Source organism: Myxine glutinosa, chromosome 1 (assembly GCF_964187855.1).
Source record: "Myxine glutinosa chromosome 1, kmMyxGlut1.1, whole genome shotgun sequence".
In the NCBI taxonomy this organism is placed as follows: Eukaryota; Metazoa; Chordata; class Myxini; order Myxiniformes; family Myxinidae; genus Myxine; species Myxine glutinosa.
In genome coordinates, this window is record NC_136261.1 from 246150629 (window position 1) to 246170693 (window position 20065).

Genomic DNA, 20065 nt, shown 5'->3' on the forward strand with positions numbered 1-20065 from the left:
ATCCGCAACAATATATATATAATATATATATATTTATACATCATAATATATATATATATATACATCATAATATATATATATATATATATATATTGTTGCGGATATGGCATTTGGCCTCCATATCCGCTTGTAAATATTCCCCTATTTCCCCAATACTCCCCAACTATCCCCAATCCCCCATTCCCTAGTCCCATTGTCTGTAAACAACACTCTGTAGAACCGACCTTCCCCTTCTTCCCCCATTAAATGTCGTACCCAGGTCCACCGCATCTCACGTAGACAACTTTCGGACATCTTGCTAGTTATTCTTAGTCTATGTCAGTTAAGGACTCGTTTCCATTAATTCTGACTCTTCGTTGCACCAGAATGTGATTGTATGGCACCAGTAGTGAGTTTAGGACCTCCCCATACCTCCTCCCATCTTCCCCATGAAACAACAACAACAACAACAACTACAACAACAACTACAACAACAGAGGGGGGCGGCGCGGCGCGGGGAGTGTGCGTCCTCACTCCGGCTTGGTTAGCCACCATTGCCCATGCGCTCCACGGGGTTACCACGAAGGGGCTGGCTGTCAGCTCCTCGTCAGGGGCGGAGCCCGGTAACCCCCCGCAGCCAGTGAGAAGCGGCGGGCCGATTCCATCTGGGGCGGAGCTAACGAGCCGAGGGCGTGTCACTCCCCGCCGGATATGCGCAGCCACTTACCGGACGTGACGTCAGATGCGCCCCCAGCTTGGAAAGACAAGTCGCGACCTCCGAGCGCTGAGCGACCTCCCCGCATCTTTGGACCGGACCGGGTCGATTTTGCCCCTGAGCCAAGGTGCACCTTGAGCCATCGAAGACCTGCCCCTCCTTGCCATCAATCCCCGTGTGAGTCAGTTTTGTCCCGTTTATCTGTGGTCTGTCGGGAATAAGATAAGTGTGTCTAAGTGCCTATCTTTCTATGCTGTCTCTCTCATCCCTGTAATCTAACCTTCCGCAATATTATAACCTCCTCCGGAGGTCTTGAGAACCGTACCCCTGGTGTCGTGTCATTTTAATCCAGCCGTTGTGTCCTTTCCTCAATTGATTTAGCGTAGCGCGACTCGGCCAAGGTTCGAGTATAATCGGGTAACTTGTGCGAACACGGCGGCCATTCCGCTCGGCCCACCATAACATCAAAGTCGTGTCCGTAACAATTGGTGTCAGGAGTGGGATTCGGACCTGGGACTAAATTCATTTAGCCCAAATTTTGGAACACCAATTGTACCATTAGGGTAACAATTGGTGTCGAGGAGTGAGATTCGATCCGGAGCGCGTTTTACGCGCTCGAAATTATAACGGCGAAATTTGATTGTGTTTTACAAAATATAAAAACCCGAATTTTGAAAGTCGCGCTATGGCAGACAAAGTCGGCTGGGGTCCGGTAGAGGAGAGTGAGGCAGGGTCGATCCAGGACCAAAATGAGGGACAAGAGGAGAGCGAAGCAGTGAGGGTAGCAGACGCACAAAATAGCGTCGTTGCGCCCGACGTTGCGGGCGCGCGAAATGGCGCCTCGCACATAGCTACGGCGGCCGCACCCGCTGCACAAGTGGGAGGGATGGCCCAAATGCAGGCCCTCATGGAGCAATTTATAGCGCAAATGCAGGCGTCCCTCAACCTGCAGAAGGACGATATGAGGGCTAATAGTGAGCAAATGAGGGCTGATAGTGAGCGATTGGGTGAGCGATTGGAGGGCCAAATGGGGGTAATGAGGGACGAAGCGAGGGGTACCGGTGAGGGATTAGACAAGAAATTAGAGGGGTTAGACAATGGGATAGAAGGGGTGAAACATGGGTTAGGAAGTAGAATAGAGGGATTAGACAATAGATTAGGGGAAATACAGGAGGGGTTAATGGGGGTAGAAAACAGAATGGCCGCTCAAGAGAATCAAATGGAAGGGATGCAAAAGGGGTTAGAGGGGTTAGAAAACAGGATGGAAGGCAAATTGAGGGACATGAGGGACCAAGCGGAAAGGGAAGTTAAACAAATGGGGCAGCAGATAGAGGGGGTCAGAATGGGGGTAGAAACCAAACTGGATGCTCACAGGGAGGAAATGGAGCAGATGAGGGTGGCATCTGGGCAGGAGATGCAAGTGATGGGAGAGGAGATCAGAAGAGGTGTGAGTGAGGAGGTCGGAGGAGTGCGCGAGGAGGTGAGGCACTGTAAGGAGCACATGGAGAAGGAGGTGAGAAAGGGGACTGTAAAATTGCAAGGGGGTATAGAGGACCTGACGCAGGAGGTGGAGCAGCTGACGGTGGGACAGACGGAGTTAGTGGAGCAGGTACAAAGGAACACTGCGGTATTAGGAGGGTTAAAAGCGACACAGAAAGAACTAAAAGACGACTTGATAGCGACGAAGAGGGAATGTCAGATGGTACGTGAGGGACTGACAACGAGGTTGGACGAGGTGATAGAGGTAATGGAGACGAAGGACCGGCAGGTGAGGACGCACATGGAAACGGTCAAGGTAGCCTTGGAGGACGAGCTTGAGGAGACGTACCGGGGAATAAAAGAGGTGAAGCAGAAATTAGAAGAAGTGGAAGAAGGGGTGAGCGAAATTAAGAAGCGACGGAGAGGGGATAAGAAAGAGATAAAAGAGGAGATGAAAGAATTGGTCCAAAGTCTGTGTTTGGATCGTGATGATGTGCTCATTAACCGGATGAGGGATTCGCAGGTGATGGAGGAGAAGCGAAGAGGAAGAGGACCCGGTGTAAGTGGTGACCAATATGGTCGTGCGTATGATGCGCCAGGTGATTTAAGAAGCTTGGGGGTCGAGATGGACCCGGGTGTTCGTGAGAGGCCGTTGGTGAAGTGTGCGACAGGTCTGGTGTGCGAAAAAGGAGGTGTGCGAGAAAGTCCGACTCTGGGGTGTGTGAGGAAAAAGTGCGTACCAAGGAGTGAGGGTGCTGGCGAGAGTGAGTCGGTCGTAGCGCGTGTGCGAGGGAGCACATGGAAGCGCGGTGTGGTAAGTGTTACAGAGGGTGTGACGGGAGAGTGTGCGCAGGAGTGTGCGCGAGAAAGGTGTGTGACGGACAGGTGCATGGGGAAAGAGTGCGCTGTCAAAGGCAAGGAAGAATGCACGCCTGTGGTGAGTGTTACAGAGGGTGTGACGGGAGAGTGTGCGCAAGGGTGTGCGCGAGAAAGGTGTGTAACGGACAGGTGCATGAGGAAAGAGTGCGCTGTCAAGAATGGAGGTGAGAGTAGTGAGAGTGACAAGGAGCGTGAGTTGGTTGTGACAGGTGAGAAAGGAAGCACACCTGGAATGGTAGAGCGTGAGTGGGAATGCACGCTGGAATTGGTAGTGAGGCACGTGGTTGGGTGTGCGAATGAGAGCACACCTGTGATTGTCACAGAGGAGGTGACAGAGGAGGGGGCGCGAAGAGGTGTGTTGGTGAGGTGTGCGACCAACGAATGTGTGCCAAAGTGTTCGGTGGTCAGGTGTGTGACCAAGGCTGTGAGTGGAATGAGGGTACCTGGGTGTGTAAGGAAAGGTACGAGGAGCATGGAAACGGCTGCATGTGTGAGCAAGGAACGGGCTGCGGGGTGTAAGCATGCAGGTGAGGCATCGAAGGTAACCGGGTTAAAGGTTAGGTCGACTTTTAGCCGAATCGGGCCCTCGGTGCGTGCTGGGCCTCGCTTTGAACGGCCGCGTCCGTGCTCCACTAGGCGGAGCGGGCGGCTGGATAGGAAGGGTCGTCATGGCGACCACTTTTTGTTGAGGCATTCCGGCAGATCGAGATCGAGCCATGGGATGGCTCCGTGCCGAGATAGTGCGTGGGATCTCGGCCCGGGTAAACCTCCTTCCCTGCACCAAATGCGGGACGTATCCAGCCGCTGGCACCAAACAACCCGCATTCATTGCTCGGCTTTACGAAGCCGGGCTTTGGACAGGAATTGGCGCACCGAGAGGCATTAGTGAGTAGACTGGGTGATGAGGTTAGTGTTTTGGACCCAAAATTAGAGAAAAACAAAATTTGATGATTGGCAAGGGATTGGCAGTAGTGATTGGCAGATGATGGGTAGTGATTGGCAAATTTTTGATTTGTGGAAATTTGATGTGCAAAATTGGTAGTGAGCGATGGGCCCGGTGGGTAAGGGTGGCATCCCTGCCACCCTTCCCATATAGTGGGGGCAAAGGAGCAATAGCTTATGGGGTGTATGGCAGTGAAAACTAGCCCGGGTGGGTTAGGATATTGATAGGGATCTAGCGAAGATGACATTAGGTAACGTTAAGGTTAGTTAGTGACTGATACCTGTAGTGGGGACGCAGGTAGATTAGTGTGGATTATAATGACGAGGGAGCGCAATAGTTTAAAGGGACGACTGGGAAGCGCAAGTTTCAGAGGGGAGTAGTTAGCTGAGATGATGCTATGTGAGAGCTGGACAGGTGTGTGGAGCAGTGTATGAGTAGTGAGTGTTGTGGATCAGCGCGAATGCGCTTGGGGAGAGAAGGGTGCAGGTGGCACCAGGTGTGAGAGCACAGGTGTGCAAGTGCAGGTGTGTGGAGAGAGTTGGAGTAAGTGGTACGGAGTGGTGTGCATGGTGCGAAGGTGTGGATGGGGGAAGAGTGGACCCCTTTCACGAGTACCCGGGGCGGGTAGTGTAAGTGTTAGGTAGAGGGTATAGGTAAATTGTGGTTGGATATTGGCATTTGTGGTGCGGTTGCAGAATGGTATTGTGGATGAGTGCATTAGTGTTGTGGAAATGGCTGGGCGTGTAGCCTGTTAGTGTGTGTAGTTGGTTGGGCACTCCACCACTGTGAGGATGTCGGCCAGGTGAGGCCGCAGGTGGGCTCTGGGAGCCGGTAGAGTTGTGGATGGGGCCCGAGGATCCGGAGGACGGACCCGGGTAGCCCAGTGCCAGAGAGGGCACCGAGTGGGGAGAGCGCCAGAGGGCCTTCCCCAGGTAGTTAGGTTAGGGTAAGGAGCAGGTAAGCTCGGAGGCAACTGCAGTGGTGGAGGTGTGCAGGTGGGTAGACCCGCTGGGAGAGGTACACGCCACAGCCCAGAAATTGTGCGATGGCACCGGGAGATGAATCGGGGGAGTGAGACCCCAAATTGAAAAGCACCACAGTTTGGTCAATGGGCATTGGTTTTTAGAACCCATAGTGTAAGAGGGCCAATGGTTTGGCAGAGGAAAGACCCCGGGTAATGTAAAGTTGTTAAAGTCATTTAGGAAATAGTTAGGATTGATGAACCTGTCGCACCATACGCAGCCACTTACCTGTGGTGATGATGATGACTCCACACCTGTGTTTTCTTTGTTCTGTGTGCAGGAAATGAGAATTGCTGTGTGGATTGGTGAGACGCATCACGACGTGGATGAGACATTGGGGTGATTCCATCTCTCCCTCCTTAGGAGGGACTGATGATGAATTGGTAATGGCAAATTTTGATGAAAGTTGAAAATGGCAAATTTGATTGGTTAGGAGGGAGAGAAGACGAATTTGGTTTATGGGAGGAACGGGGAAGACAGTAGGGACGTTTGTTGATTTGTAAAGTAGATGTTTATGGGTAGTGTTGTGTTTTGTGGATACAGTAAGGGGTAAGGGAGGGGCCATGTAGGTTACCTGGTGGGGGGGGGGGGCGTACGGTAGGAACGTACCTGTCTCACCTGGTTCCCATGTGCCCCCAGTGTGCATTACCTTACATTGCGTGCACTTTTGCGCCCTTACCACCTTACTCACTTGTCTTTTCTTTTGTCTCCCACCTCCGAGGATCTGGCTTTGGGGCAGAGAGAGAGGAGAGAGAGGTGCTGGCTCCGCAGTTGTGGGCCTGCACTTTCGCTGCTTGCTGCCTGGATCGATACACCATATGGACTGCAATGTTTGTGGCCGCCCACCATGGACCGCAGTTCTTTTGCGGCCAAGCACCACCCGTGGATGGACCTATGGGTCAACGTGGCACCTATGCCATACAAGGTGAACCACTAATAGTTGGCACCCTGACGGCCACAATAAGGAAATGGACGCGGTTGGCGCCTTTCTTTATTTTCTAGGGAAGCAAGAAGGCCAAGTGCACCACACGAAGGCAAGACCAGCGGCAGAACATCGGCCGGCTGCGACACCACACCATGATTATTAAACATTTTATTGGTGCACCGGATGGTGCTGACTGTGTGATGGGGTGGTGCTTTTGGTGCTTGGAAGGGGTGCTCTGCACATTATTAAAGGCCGTAAGGCCACAGAGCACTCGTGGGTTGGTGTATCGATGCTGGCATGCGTGCTCTCTCTATGCATAACATCTGCATGTGTTCCTCCAAAAACAGGTCCTGGATCGTAGTGTAAATATCAGCGTAGTCTTGTGTAAATAATGCTCCCTACCGGCTGTATGTTTAGTTTGCGAATTCTTTCCGCGATTCGGTTATCCTGTGGGTGTGTTTCTGTGAGGAGAAGGGTGCAACGTCGCAGGGGGACATATTTACTCATTTGTGAATATCTGTAAAACTGTCGCACTCAGGGTAGAGTTAATAGTAGAGGGAACTACATCTGAGTGCCACACTAAAATAGGTAAAAATTTATCGGGTCGGGACGCCCCGAGGGTAGAGAAGGGTGCAATGTTGCGGATATGGCATTTGGCCTCCATATCCGCTTGTAAATATTCCCCTATTTCCCCAATACTCCCCAACTATCCCCAATCCCCCATTCCCTAGTCCCATTGTCTGTAAACAACACTCTGTAGAACCGACCTTCCCCTTCTTCCCCCATTAAATGTCGTACCCAGGTCCACCGCATCTCACGTAGACAACTTTCGGACATCTTGCTAGTTATTCTTAGTCTATGTCAGTTAAGGACTCGTTTCCATTAATTCTGACTCTTCGTTGCACCAGAATGTGATTGTATGGCACCAGTAGTGAGTTTAGGACCTCCCCATACCTCCTCCCATCTTCCCCATGAAACAACAACAACAACAACAACTACAACAACAACTACAACAACAGAGGGGGGCGGCGCGGCGCGGCGCGGGGAGTGTGCGTCCTCACTCCGGCTTGGTTAGCCGCCATTGCCCATGCGCTCCACGGGGTTACCACGAAGGGGCTGGCTGTCAGCTCCTCGTCAGGGGCGGAGCCCGGTAACCCCCCGCAGCCAGTGAGAAGCGGCGGGCCGATTCCATCTGGGGCGGAGCTGACGAGCCGAGGGCGTGTCACTCCCCGCCGGATATGCGCAGCCACTTACCGGACGTGACGTCAGATGCGCCCCCAGCTTGGAAAGACAAGTCGCGACCTCCGAGCGCTGAGCGACCTCCCCGCATCTTTGGACCGGACCGGGTCGATTTTGCCCCTGAGCCAAGGTGCACCTTGAGCCATCGAAGACCTGCCCCTCCTTGCCATCAATCCCCGTGTGTGTCAGTTTTGTCCCGTTTATCTGTGGTCTGTCGGGAATAAGATAAGTGTGTCTAAGTGCCTATCTTTCTATGCTGTCTCTCTCATCCCTGTAATCTAACCTTCCGCAATATTATAACCTCCTCCGGAGGTCTTGAGAACCGTACCCCTGGTGTCGTGTCATTTTAATCCAGCCGTTGTGTCCTTTCCTCAATTGATTTAGCGTAGCGCGACTCGGCCAAGGTTCGAGTATAATCGGGTAACTTGTGCGAACACGGCGGCCATTCCGCTCGGCCCACCATAACATCAAAGTCGTGTCCGTAACAATATATATATATATATATATATATATATATATATATATATATATATATATATATATATATATATATACATACATATACAGTGAAACCTTGACGTACGAGTGCACCAACTTACGAGTTTTCCGAGATACGAGCCGTCGCTCGGTCGATTTTTTGCTTTGTGATGCGAGCCGAGATCTGAGTTACGAGCGAGCGAGCTTACGCCACCCGCCACTAGGTGGCCCAGCGAGCGTTCAGTTCACGTGGTTATCTTGCCGTGCAAGCATCTCTGCCGTATCGCTGTTGCTTTGTTTTCGCATTTTGTTTATTTTGGAAAATTTCTTAGTTTTAACCATGGGTCCTAAGAAATTGAGTGCCAAGGGCAGTGCTAAGAAGAAGAAAAGGATGTGCTTGGATATAAAACACGTAATCGTCGAAAAACATGAGCGAGGTGTGCGTGTTGTCGACTTGGCGAGGCAGTACGATCGTAGTACTTCTACGATATGTACGATTTTGAAGCAGAAGGAGTCGATAAAGGCTATAACGCCAGCCAAGGGCGTTAAGATTATTTCAAAGCTCCTCTGTCCATGAAGAGATGGAGAAGTTGTTGTTTGTGTGGTTGACAGTCAGTAAATACAGTGAGGAGTGCGAGTAAATACACTTAATAAACCCAGTTTATTTCTTTACATTCTCTTTTATTATGTACAGTATATACGAGGTCGTGCTTGTTTATACATTATTTGTTATTTATAAAGTACATTTTTCTTATTTAAAAACACGTAACAAAAAAAATTGGTGTGGTTTTTGGGGGTCTGGAACGGATTAATAGCATTTCAATTCATTTTAATGGGGAAATTTAATTTGAGAAACGAGCAAATTGAGTTACGAGCTCGGTCACAGAACGAATTAAACTCGTAAGTCAAGGTTTCACTGTATATTATATATATATATATATATATATATATATATACATACATACACACACACACACACACACACACACACACACACACACACACACACACACACACACACACACACACACACACACACACACACACACACACGAAAAAGTAAGTACCGTACACCCCATGTAAAGTTTTGACTTTTTCAACATATTTCAACATACAGCTATTTGATCTTCATTTCAACAATATTGATAGATAAAGGTGATATAATATAACAAATATCATGAAACATTTACATTTTGTAGTCCATTGTATAATTTAAATAAACATAAATGCAAAATTCGCATGTGGAAAAAGTAAGTACACCCCTACATTTATCACTACTTCAAATACCTAAAATTAGAATCAGGTGCACCAGCTCAGGTGCAAATGATTAGAACATCATCAGAGAGGATCTTGGAGGAACCTGTCTTATTTGAACCTCAGACATTTCGTTTGGTTTGCTCTTTGTTGTTGAAGTGTGCGGCGTCACCATGCCTCGATCAAAAGAGCTCTCTGAGGCCTTCAGAAAGAAGGTTGTAGATGCCTATGAGTCTGGGAAGGGATTTAAAAAGATCTCCAAACAATTTGAAATCAATCATTCGACTGTCCGGAAGATCATCTACAAGTGGAGAAGATTCCAAACAACTGCCAACTTGTTCAGGCCAGGCCGCCCCAGCAAGTTCAGCCCGAGAGCAGACCGCAAGATGCTGAAAGAAGTCTCTAAGAACCACAGAATGTCACCACGGGACCTACAGGTAGCTCTTGCCACTGTTGATGTCAAAGTGCACGAGTCTACCATGAGAAAGAGGCTGCACAAATTTGATCTACATGGGAGGTGTACCAGGAGGAAACCTTTGCTGTCCAGAAAGAACAACAGGGCAAGACTAAGGTTTGCCAATGAACACCTCGGCAAAGACCAGCACTTCTGGAACAATGTGCTCTGAGCTATTTGGCCACAGTACCAGAAGACATGTTTGGCGAAAACCAAAGACAGCATTTGACGACAAGAACCTGATACCAACTGTAAAGCATGGTGGTGGAAATATGGTTTGGGGCAGCTTTGCTGCATCAGGGCCTGGGCAGCTCACCATCATAGAATCCACTATGAATTCTTCATTGCACCAGAGGGTGCTTGAGGATAATGTGAGGCCATCTGTCGGAAAGTTGAAGCTCAACTGAAGAGTGGGGGGAGGTGGTGGGGTAGGAGGAGGTAGGTGCGGATGGGTGGAGGTTGGAGGAGGGATGGGAAGGGGAGTGGGGTGGGGTGGGTGTCCAGAGGGGGTGGGGGCTTGTAGGAGACGAGGGAGGGGTGTGATGATGGAGGGGAAGGAGTCAGAGTCGGGACTCGACATTGCCCGGCAACGCCGGGTACATTTGCTAGTCATTAATAGAGAGTAGTGATTGTGCTGCCCTATTTGCTATGGTATCCAAGAAGAACAACAAGGTGAGACTGTGTTGAAAGTCACAGTAAACAGGTGGGTAGAACCAGAACTATATCCTTTACCAAATACAGAACTCATTTTCCACATTAGCTGGACGTTTATTTTTTTTTTTTACCTCTCACACCCTCCCCCCACCCCCCTTCCCATGCCTCCACGCCCCCCCCCCCCCCAAGCCTTTTCCCTCCCACAGATCTCCGATGTCCCTACTCCCAAATGTTGTACTTGTGTGCTTCCCTCTCTCTCCCCATCTTGTCTCCCGTTCCCTTTATCATATGTTTTATGTGTCAGTTTGCCTTTTTGTGATCAATGTTAGCTCTTACACGAGCCTCGACCTTGTATACAAAAAAAAAAAAAAATTCAGGACTGTACCAATATGAATGATTGGCAAATTGTGTGTCCACAGCACCAACACGCTTCCAGAACTTTCTAGACCAGATTCTGCATGGTTTGGACCAAGTTGCCTCTTTCCTGGATGACATCTTGGATTTAGCAACGACAGTGGAAGAGCATGTGAAAATGATGGATCAAGTTCTGTCAAGACTAGATATATCGATTGAAAGTGAAGTTCACCAAATGTGTATTACTTTAATATTTGGTTGAGTACCTGGGTTACCGGATTGATGATCAATGCCTGCACCAAACCGATGAAGATGGTCGCCATTGTAAATGGTCAGGCACCCACTAACGCCTCAGGGCTGCAGTCATTCTTGGGTTTGTCGAACTAATATGGATGTTTTTGGGCAAATTTGTCCACATTATTAACCACGTCATGTGTTGTTGCAAAGAGGTGCCAAATGTAGTTGATCCCCAGACATTCTGAGCTTGGGAGGTTTCACTAGCAGGTCGGGAGCTCACAATGACCCAGCGAAGATATTAATGGATATCTTGTGATGCATCCGCTCGGGAGCAGGGGTGGGGGGGATGGTGGAGGGGAGTGAGCGATGGGAAGGGAAGGGGAACAACGGGGGTTGGGGCAGTGATGTCACGCATATTACCTTCAGGTGAGCAATCTCTAACATTTGCATTGAGGACGTTTTCTGCGAGGAAGAAAAAGTTTACATTGAAAATGAGGCTTTGAGTATGGTTATTGGAGTTAGAAATTCCATAAGTACGTGCATGGATGGAAATTCACTTTGTTAACAGATCATAGACCTCTGCAAGCTATTTTGGGAGAAATATCTGCTGTGCTAACTCTGGGAGCTTTAAGAATGCAATGTTGGCCCTCAATTTTATTAACCTACAATTATGACATCGAGTACATGTGTTATCAGGACCATGCACATATGGATGTGTTGTCATGGCAGCAGTGTGTGCAGTTTGAGGAGGATGACAAGTAAGTGGTGTACCCAGTTTCACACATAAAGGGTTGCCTGTAACTCTTAGAGATGTTGCAGAAGAAATGAGATCTGGTCCTTGCAATAGTTCTGGATTTCACCTTATATTAAGCGAATGGCCCAATATTTTAAGACATTCAACTCGTTGACCCTTCTTTGACAGGAAGCAAAGAAAAGCAATTGTTGTATCATGTGGATTTCTGGAGTGGTGATACCCTCAAAATTCCAAGAAAAGTTTGCACAAGATGCACAAGAAATCCTCAAGTTTCACTCACGAAGACTTTGGCTCATCAATAACTCTGGTGGCCTTGGGACCGGCCAAATAGCCTATAGCCCGAGAAGCATGTGCATTCGTCTCTGGGCTGTCACGCCTGGGTTTGAATCCTGGCCCAGCTATTATGCTGTTTTTCTTCCTATTCAAAAGGCTCTTTTCAATTTCCTCTCCAACTCATTCTACTTCAAAAAAAAATCAATCTCTTATAATTCTAAATCACTACATGCTCTAAATTCACATTCATTCCACCCCTCCTCTATCGTTCTTAAACGGATCGCTAACTTGAAAATCACAATAAACCCAATTTGTTATAAATGTTCGTCTTTCATTAATCATCAACTTTCTAAACTCCCCCCTTGCCCCTCCACTCCAAATCTCCCCCCTTGCCCTTCCCCTCCTAAACTCCCCCCTTGCCTCTCCCATTCAAAAACTCCCCCCTTGCCTCTCCCATTCAAAACTCCCCCCTACCCCTCCCCTTCAAATCTCCACCCCCTACCATCCCTCTCCAATTCTCCCGCCCTCCCACCTCCTTCTCAAACTGCCTCCTCCCCACTTCATCTCCCTTCTATCTCATATCTCCACCACCCCCAACATTCACAAACATGCATAGACAATCACAAACACACAGTCACAAACACACAGACAGTCACAAACACACAGACAGTCACAAACACACAGACAGTCACAAACACATCGACAGTCACAAACACATCGACAGTCACAAACACATCGACAGTCACAAACACACCGACAGTCACAAACACACCGACAGTCACAAACACACCGACAGTCACAAACACACCGACAGTCACAAACACACCGACAGTCACAAACACACCGACAGTCACAAACACACCGACAGTCACAAACACACAGACAGTCACAAACACACATAGTCACAAACACACAGACAGCCACACATAGACAGTCACAAACACACCTAGACAGTCACAAACACATAGACGGTCACAACCCCACAGACAGTCACAACACACACACATAGTCACAACAAACACACATAGACAGTCACAAACACACATAGACAGTCACAAACACACATAGACAGTCACAAACACACATAGACAGTCACAAACACACATAGACAATCACAAACACATAGACAAAGTCACAAACACATAGACAAAGTCACAAACACACAGACAAAGTCACAAACACATAGACAAAGTCACAAACACATAGACAAAGTCACAAACACACATACAAAGTCACAAAACACACACAGATAATGTCACAAAACACACACAGATAATGTCACAAAACACACAGACAAAGTCACATAACACACACAGATAAAGTCACAAAACACACAGATAAAGTCACAAAACATACACAGACAAAGTCACAAACACATGCATACAAAGACAAAATCACAAAAACACAGACAAAAATCACAAACAAACACAGACAAAATCAAAAACACACACAAAGACAAAGTCAAAGTCACAAACACACACAAAGACAAATTCAAAGTCACAAACACAAACAAAGACAAAATCAAAGTCACAAACACACACAAAGACAAAGTCACAAACACACACAAATTCAAAGTCACAGTCACAAACACACACAAAGGCAAAGTCAAAGTCACAAACACACACAAAGACAAAAGACAAAGTCACAAACACACACAAAGACAATGTCACAAGCACACACAAAGACAAAGTCACAGACACACACAAAGACAAAGTCACAAACACACACAAAGACAAAGTCACAAACACACACAAAGACAAAGTCACAAACACACACAAAGACAAAGTCACAAACACACACAAAGACAAAGTCACAAACACACACAAAGACAAAGCCACAAACACACACAAAGACAAAGTCACAAACACACACAAAGACAAAGTCACAAACACACACAAAGACAAAGTCACAAACACACACAAAGTCACAAACACACACAGAGTCACAAACACACAGAGTCACAAACACACACAGAGTCACAAACACACACAGAGTCACAAACACACACAGTCACAAACACACAGTCACAAACACACAGTCACAAACACACACAAAGTCACAAACACACACAAAGTCACAAACACACACAAAGTCACAAACACACACAAAGTCACACAAAGTCACACAAAGTCACAAACACACACAAAGTCACAAACACACACAAAGTCACAAACACACACAAAGTCACAAACACACACAAAGTCACAAACACACAGTCACAAACACACAGAGTCACAAACACAGTCACAAACACAGAGTCACAAACACAGAGTCACAAACACAGAGTCACAAACACAGAGTCACAAACAGTCACAAACACACAGAGTCACAAACACACAGAGTCACAAACACACAGAGTCACAAACACACAGAGTCACAAACACACAGAGTCACAAACACACAGAGTCACAAACACACAGAGTCACAAACACACAGAGTCACAAACACACAGAGTCACAAACACACCGAGTCACAAACACACCGAGCCACAAACACACAGTCACAAACACACAGTCACAAACACACAGTCACAAACACACACAGGGTCACAAACACACACAGGGTCACAAACACACACAGGGTCACAAACACACACAGGGTCACAAACACACACAGGGTCACAAACACACACAGGGTCACAAACACACAGTCACAAACACACACAGTCACATACACACAGAGTCACAAACACACACAAAGTCACAAACACACACAAAGTCACAAACACACACAAAGTCACAAACACACACAAAGTCACAAACAAACACAAAGTCACAAACAAACACAAAGTCAAAAACACAGTCACAACCACAGTCACAACCACAGTCACAACCACAGTCACAACCACAGTCACAACCACACCGTCACAAACACACCGTCACAAACACACCGTCACAAACACACCGTCACAGACACACAGTCACAGACACACAGTCACAGACACACAGTCACAGACACACAGTCACAGACACACAGTCACAAACACACAGTCACAAACACACAGTCACAAACACAGTCACAAACACACAGTCACAAACACACAGTCACAAACACACAGTCACAAACACACAGTCACAAACACACAGTCACAAACACACAGTCGCAAACACACAGTCGCAAACACACAGTCGCAAACACACAGTCGCAAACACACAGTCGCAAACACACAGTCGCAAACACACAGTCGCAACCACACAGTCGCAACCACACAGTCGCAACCACACAGTCGCAACCACACAGTCGCAACCACACAGTCGCAACCACACAGTCGCAACCACACAGTCGCAACCACACAGTCGCAACCACACAGTCGCAACCACACAGTCGCAACCACACAGTCGCAAACACACACAGACACAAACACACACAGACACAAACACACACAGACACAAACACACACAAAGTCACAAACACACACAAAGTCACAAACACACACAAAGTCACAAACACACACAAAGTCACAAACACACACAAAGTCACAAACACACACAAAGTCACAAACACACACAAAGTCACAAACACACACAAAGTCACAAACACACACAAAGTCACAAACACACACAAAGTCACAAACACACACAAAGTCACAAACACACACAAAGTCACAAACACACACAAAGTCACAAACACACACAAAGTCACAAACACACACAAAGTCACAAACACACACAAAGTCACAAACACACACAAAGTCACAAACACACACATAGTCACAAACACACACAAAGTCACAAACACACACAAAGTCACAAACACACACAAAGTCACAAACACACACAAAGTCACAAACACACAAAGTCACAAACACACACAAAGTCACAAACACACACAAAGTCACAAACACACACAAAGTCACAAACACAAACAAAGTCACAGACACACACAAAGTCACAGACACACACAAAGTCACAAACACACAAAGTCACAAACACACAAAGTCACAAACACACAAAGTCGCAAACACACAAAGTCGCAAACACACAAAGTCACAAACACACACAGACAAGGTCACAAAACACAGTCACAAAAGTCACAAAACACACAAAGTCACAAAACGCACAGACAAAGTCACAAAACACAGTCACAAAATCACAAAACACACAATCACAAAACACACAATCACAAAACACACAATCACAAAACACACAATCACAAAACACACAATCACAAAACACACAATCACAAAACACACAATCACAAAACACACAATCACAATCACAAACACACAGACAAAATCACAAACACACATAGACAAAATCACAAACACACAGACAAAATCACAAACACACACAAAGACAGTCACAAACACACAGCCAGTCACAAACACACAGCCAGTCACAAACACACAGACAGAGTCAGTCATAAACACACAGTCACAAACACAAAGACAGTCACAAACACAAGTCAGACGCACAAACGTCACACAAAAAAACAAACCGTCACAAAAATACACAGTTACAAAAACACACATACGAGTCAGACAAACACACATAGATTGTCACAAATACACACAAACACAAATACACACACATGCAAGTCACACAGCCACACACTTTCAGTCACACACTTTCAGTCACACACTTTCAGTCACACACTTTCAGTCACACACTTTCAGTCACACACTTTCAGTCACACACTTTCAGTCACACACTTTCAGTCACACACTCTTAGTCACACACTCTTAGTCACACACTCTTAGTCACACACTCTTAGTCACATACACAGTCACACACACACAGTCGCACACACACAGTCACACACACACGGAATCTGATACACGGAGCGGTGCGTGGATCACTCACTCACTCCCTCATCGTATCTACTGCCCGTTCATAGAGCACTCACCGTGCTGCTGCTGCGCCGACGCACCGCCTCCAGATTTGGGTCGCGACGCATCACAGGACGGCTCCGACGTAACGTCGTTAGACCTCGACTGGATAATTTAGTTTCTGGCAGTTTCTGGTAGAGCGCTGACGCGACAGAACTGACCGTCGTCCGAGGCACCAGTACGCGCGAAACAAAACGCAGATCTCTCTCAAAGAGATTTCCCTTTCAGTGAGATGGGAAACCGCTCCCCACCAAGGGGCGTGGCCTGCCTTGGCATCACGTGCCGGGGCGTCCATTTCACATATGCAAACCCGTTGGGCCGTTTCTATATCTCTTATCGCCCTTGTGTGGTTATTAAATATGTGCAGTAGGTGTTCAACCAAATAATCAACTGTTTGAAAACAATTTAAAATTCCTCGATCCCGCGCTCTGCCAACTATGCAAAAGGTCCACGACAATTTGCCATGCTTTAAATACACTGCAGACGTACAAAACGTGTAAACAAAATGGTCATGTGACTTCCTGGACCGTCGTCAGGGCTTGACAGTTTAAATTTAGTATTTACATATATTTTATCGATTTAAAAAACTACATGATCCACATGATTATACTTTACGGTCACTTTGTATGACACAGAATGCAAAGAAATGAAAAGGGTGCGAAGAAGGGGAGAACCTGCCGAGCTACATTTTTCTTTCGTGATACACCCCAAGATTCATTGACGTCAGAAATTCAAAACGCGGAATACATCATCTGAATAGACCAGGAGCCCAGGGGGGTCCGATTAGCTGGACAGTTAACCAATTTTCATGTATATAGGCATATAGCAATGGTCCATGTGCATGTCGATGTAATGAAATGGATGTCTGCCGGGCACATTCTGGTGGGTGTGGTCAGAAGGGCTATTAGAAAGGGGCCCCAAAATTGAGCGAGATCAGGTCTGTGAGTTAACCTGATGAAACCTACTGGAAAATGTTCGGCGTAGTCCCAGATATCATGAATGACCACTGCCAGACATTTTCAGTGGTGGGTTGTGCCCGCCAGATGCCCGCGAAAGCCCCCACCTCCAAAATTGAGCTAGATCAGCTCGTGAGTTAACCCTGTGAAACCTACTGAAAATGTTCGGCATAGTTCCAGATATCATGAATGACCACTGCCAGACATTTTCAGTGGTGGGTTGTGCCTGCCAGACTTACATAACCGGAACTCCAAAATTGAGCTAGATCAGCTCGTGAGTTAACCCTGTGACACCTACTGGAAAATGTTCGGCATAGTCCCAGATATCATGAATGACCACTGCCAGACATTTTCAGTGGTGGGTTGTGCCTGCCAGATTCCCGCGAAAGCCACCACCTCCAAAATTGAGCGAGATCAGCTCGTGAGTTAACCCTGTGAAACCTACTGGAAAATGTTCGGCATGGTCCCAGATATCATGAATGACCACTGCCAGACATTTTCAGTGGTGGGTTGTGCCCGCCAGATGCCCGCGAAAGCCCCCATCTCCAAAATTGAGCTAGATCAGCTCGTGAGTTGACCTGGTGAAACCCACAGGAAATAGTTTGGCATAGTCCAACGTATCATGAATGGCCACTGCCAGACATTTTCAGGGTTGGCGTGTGCCCGCCAGACACCGCCGAATTCCCCCCCCCCCCCCCCCCCCTCCTCCATAGAGCTGGACGGCATTCTGAGAACGCAATGCGCTGGTGGTCTATGACTAAGACACAGCAGGCTATGGCAATCACCGAACTAAGAACATCCGGGCTTGAACTGGGGGGAAAATGCAACAGCTCAATGCCGTCCCTCAATAATGAAAAGGGACAATAGTCAGATGGCTGCACTGAGTGCAAAAATTGACGAATTCTGCAATCCGTTCACAGTTGATGCTCCAACTTCCTTGGTGAATGTTGCAACCGGTCAAGCAGCATCTAAGGCTACCGAAGCATATCTACTCAATACGCTGAAAAAGGGTCAGGATGAAAGAGAGAAATTTCAAGATGAATGGGACAGCAACAGCAGTGGATTTCTTGAAACCTGTGAAATGCACACACGTGTACAGAACTTTGCTGCTCAGAACGTGAAGAACAAAACTATTCTTCCCGCCTCACAGAAAGCCAAGGCAAATGCTGAGAGCCTGAGGGATATGTTTGTACGTATGATCGTAGTCGTTGCAGAGAAGACAACATTTGACCTTTGGAAGGTTCTCTCCTACTCAATTACCATGCACCCACTGTCACTCGCACACTATGATGGGGCGCATGTGAAAACCAAAAAAATCAGCATTGCTGAAAAACCTTGAGTCCCTCCAGACGGAAACAATCACAGAATCTGAGTTACCGAGGATTTATGTACAGGTCGATGACGGAGGACTTCTTCTCCATTCTGTCCTCTCGCAACAATACATGGGAGCATCATATGCATCAATTGCTCGGACCATGCTGTCAGTGGTATGTTCAGGGAGGGCTAGTGAAGCACATATTTGTCTCGACAAGTACGTGGAGAACTCCATAAAGGACAGTGAGAGAAAGTTGCAGGGTGAAGTTTCCTCAGTCTTATTATAAAAGAGCAAACGTATATGGTTCGCTATGTATGTATGTAGGTATGTTTATATGCGATGAAAACGTCTTCTACTTCTTCAAATAAAATTACCACCCTCTTAATTAACCCTCTTAATTGCGTTAAGACTGCTGAGACCCCTCAGACCTTTGACGACCCTTTAATTTCCCCAAGACCCTTCAGACCACCAAGACCCCTGAAGACCCAAAATACCCTGAAGACCCCCAAAGACCCAACATACTGTTAGGTGCTCCTCCCCAAACCACGGTCACGGTGTACCGTCGAGCCCCGAGAGGAGTCACGGCAGAAAGATGTGTTATTCTGTGTGTCAAAGATCAATGGTGAAACCACACCAATTGTTACCAACAAACAAGTATTGTATTAAGGTCACACAAGAATAACAGTACAATAACAATATTAATCAATTGTACAACCAATATATCATTCCTATGATGGTACCATCAGTTTCGCACAATATAACTCACTGTGCTCCAAGTGAGCGAAAAGAACATTCCCAATGTCTCTGTCCCAGCTTCAAACCAAAGTCGATCCACGCTCCAGTGATCGTCAGAACGATGTTGTATCGAGACCAGAATCCCGTTCAGTTGACAGTCACACTGCCAAAGATGGGCAAAGGTACCCTCAAGAGGCGACTGGGAAATCACACCTTCGGGTATGGATGTTCAACGGCTCCCAATCGACGAACCACAAATTCCCACTCAAAATCCACGTTACACACACACACCAGGTTAACGGCTGGATGCGTTGAAATGGTTGAAGCGAGGTGAAAAACCTGGAGCGATGCGAAATCAGGCATGAGGCAAAATGGCCAACGGTCCTGTGGAAGTGTAATTCAGTGTAACTTATTAATTGGCACTGGTAACTTATTGGTTGACCTAGTAACAAAGCAGATGCATTTTACATGCAAACTCTGTGGGGGACGGGTTTGTAAATGAGTTAGGAATGTGCACGAACATGATGGTCTCTTGAAACACCTGGTCACGGCCCCAGGCTGGAGCACCCCCCTATTGTTTGATAAATGGAACT

The 20065-nt window shown here is 47.1% G+C and overlaps 1 protein-coding gene across 7 annotated transcripts in view; it reads right to left on the reverse strand.

The window, feature by feature from the left end:
- LOC137435788 (AT-rich interactive domain-containing protein 4B) overlaps positions 1 to 16718 on the reverse strand; it is a 198729-nt gene extending 182011 nt beyond the window's left edge. For 6 of the 7 annotated variants that reach the window (XM_078785606.1, XM_078785603.1, XM_068129745.2 and 3 more), the window contains exon 1: positions 16484 to 16718. The gene's annotated coding sequence lies outside the window, so the exon portion shown is untranslated. The remainder of the gene's footprint in view (positions 1 to 16483) is intronic. The other variant, XM_068129772.2, reaches the window with a different exon arrangement.
- Positions 16719 to 20065: the final 3347 nt, after the last annotated feature.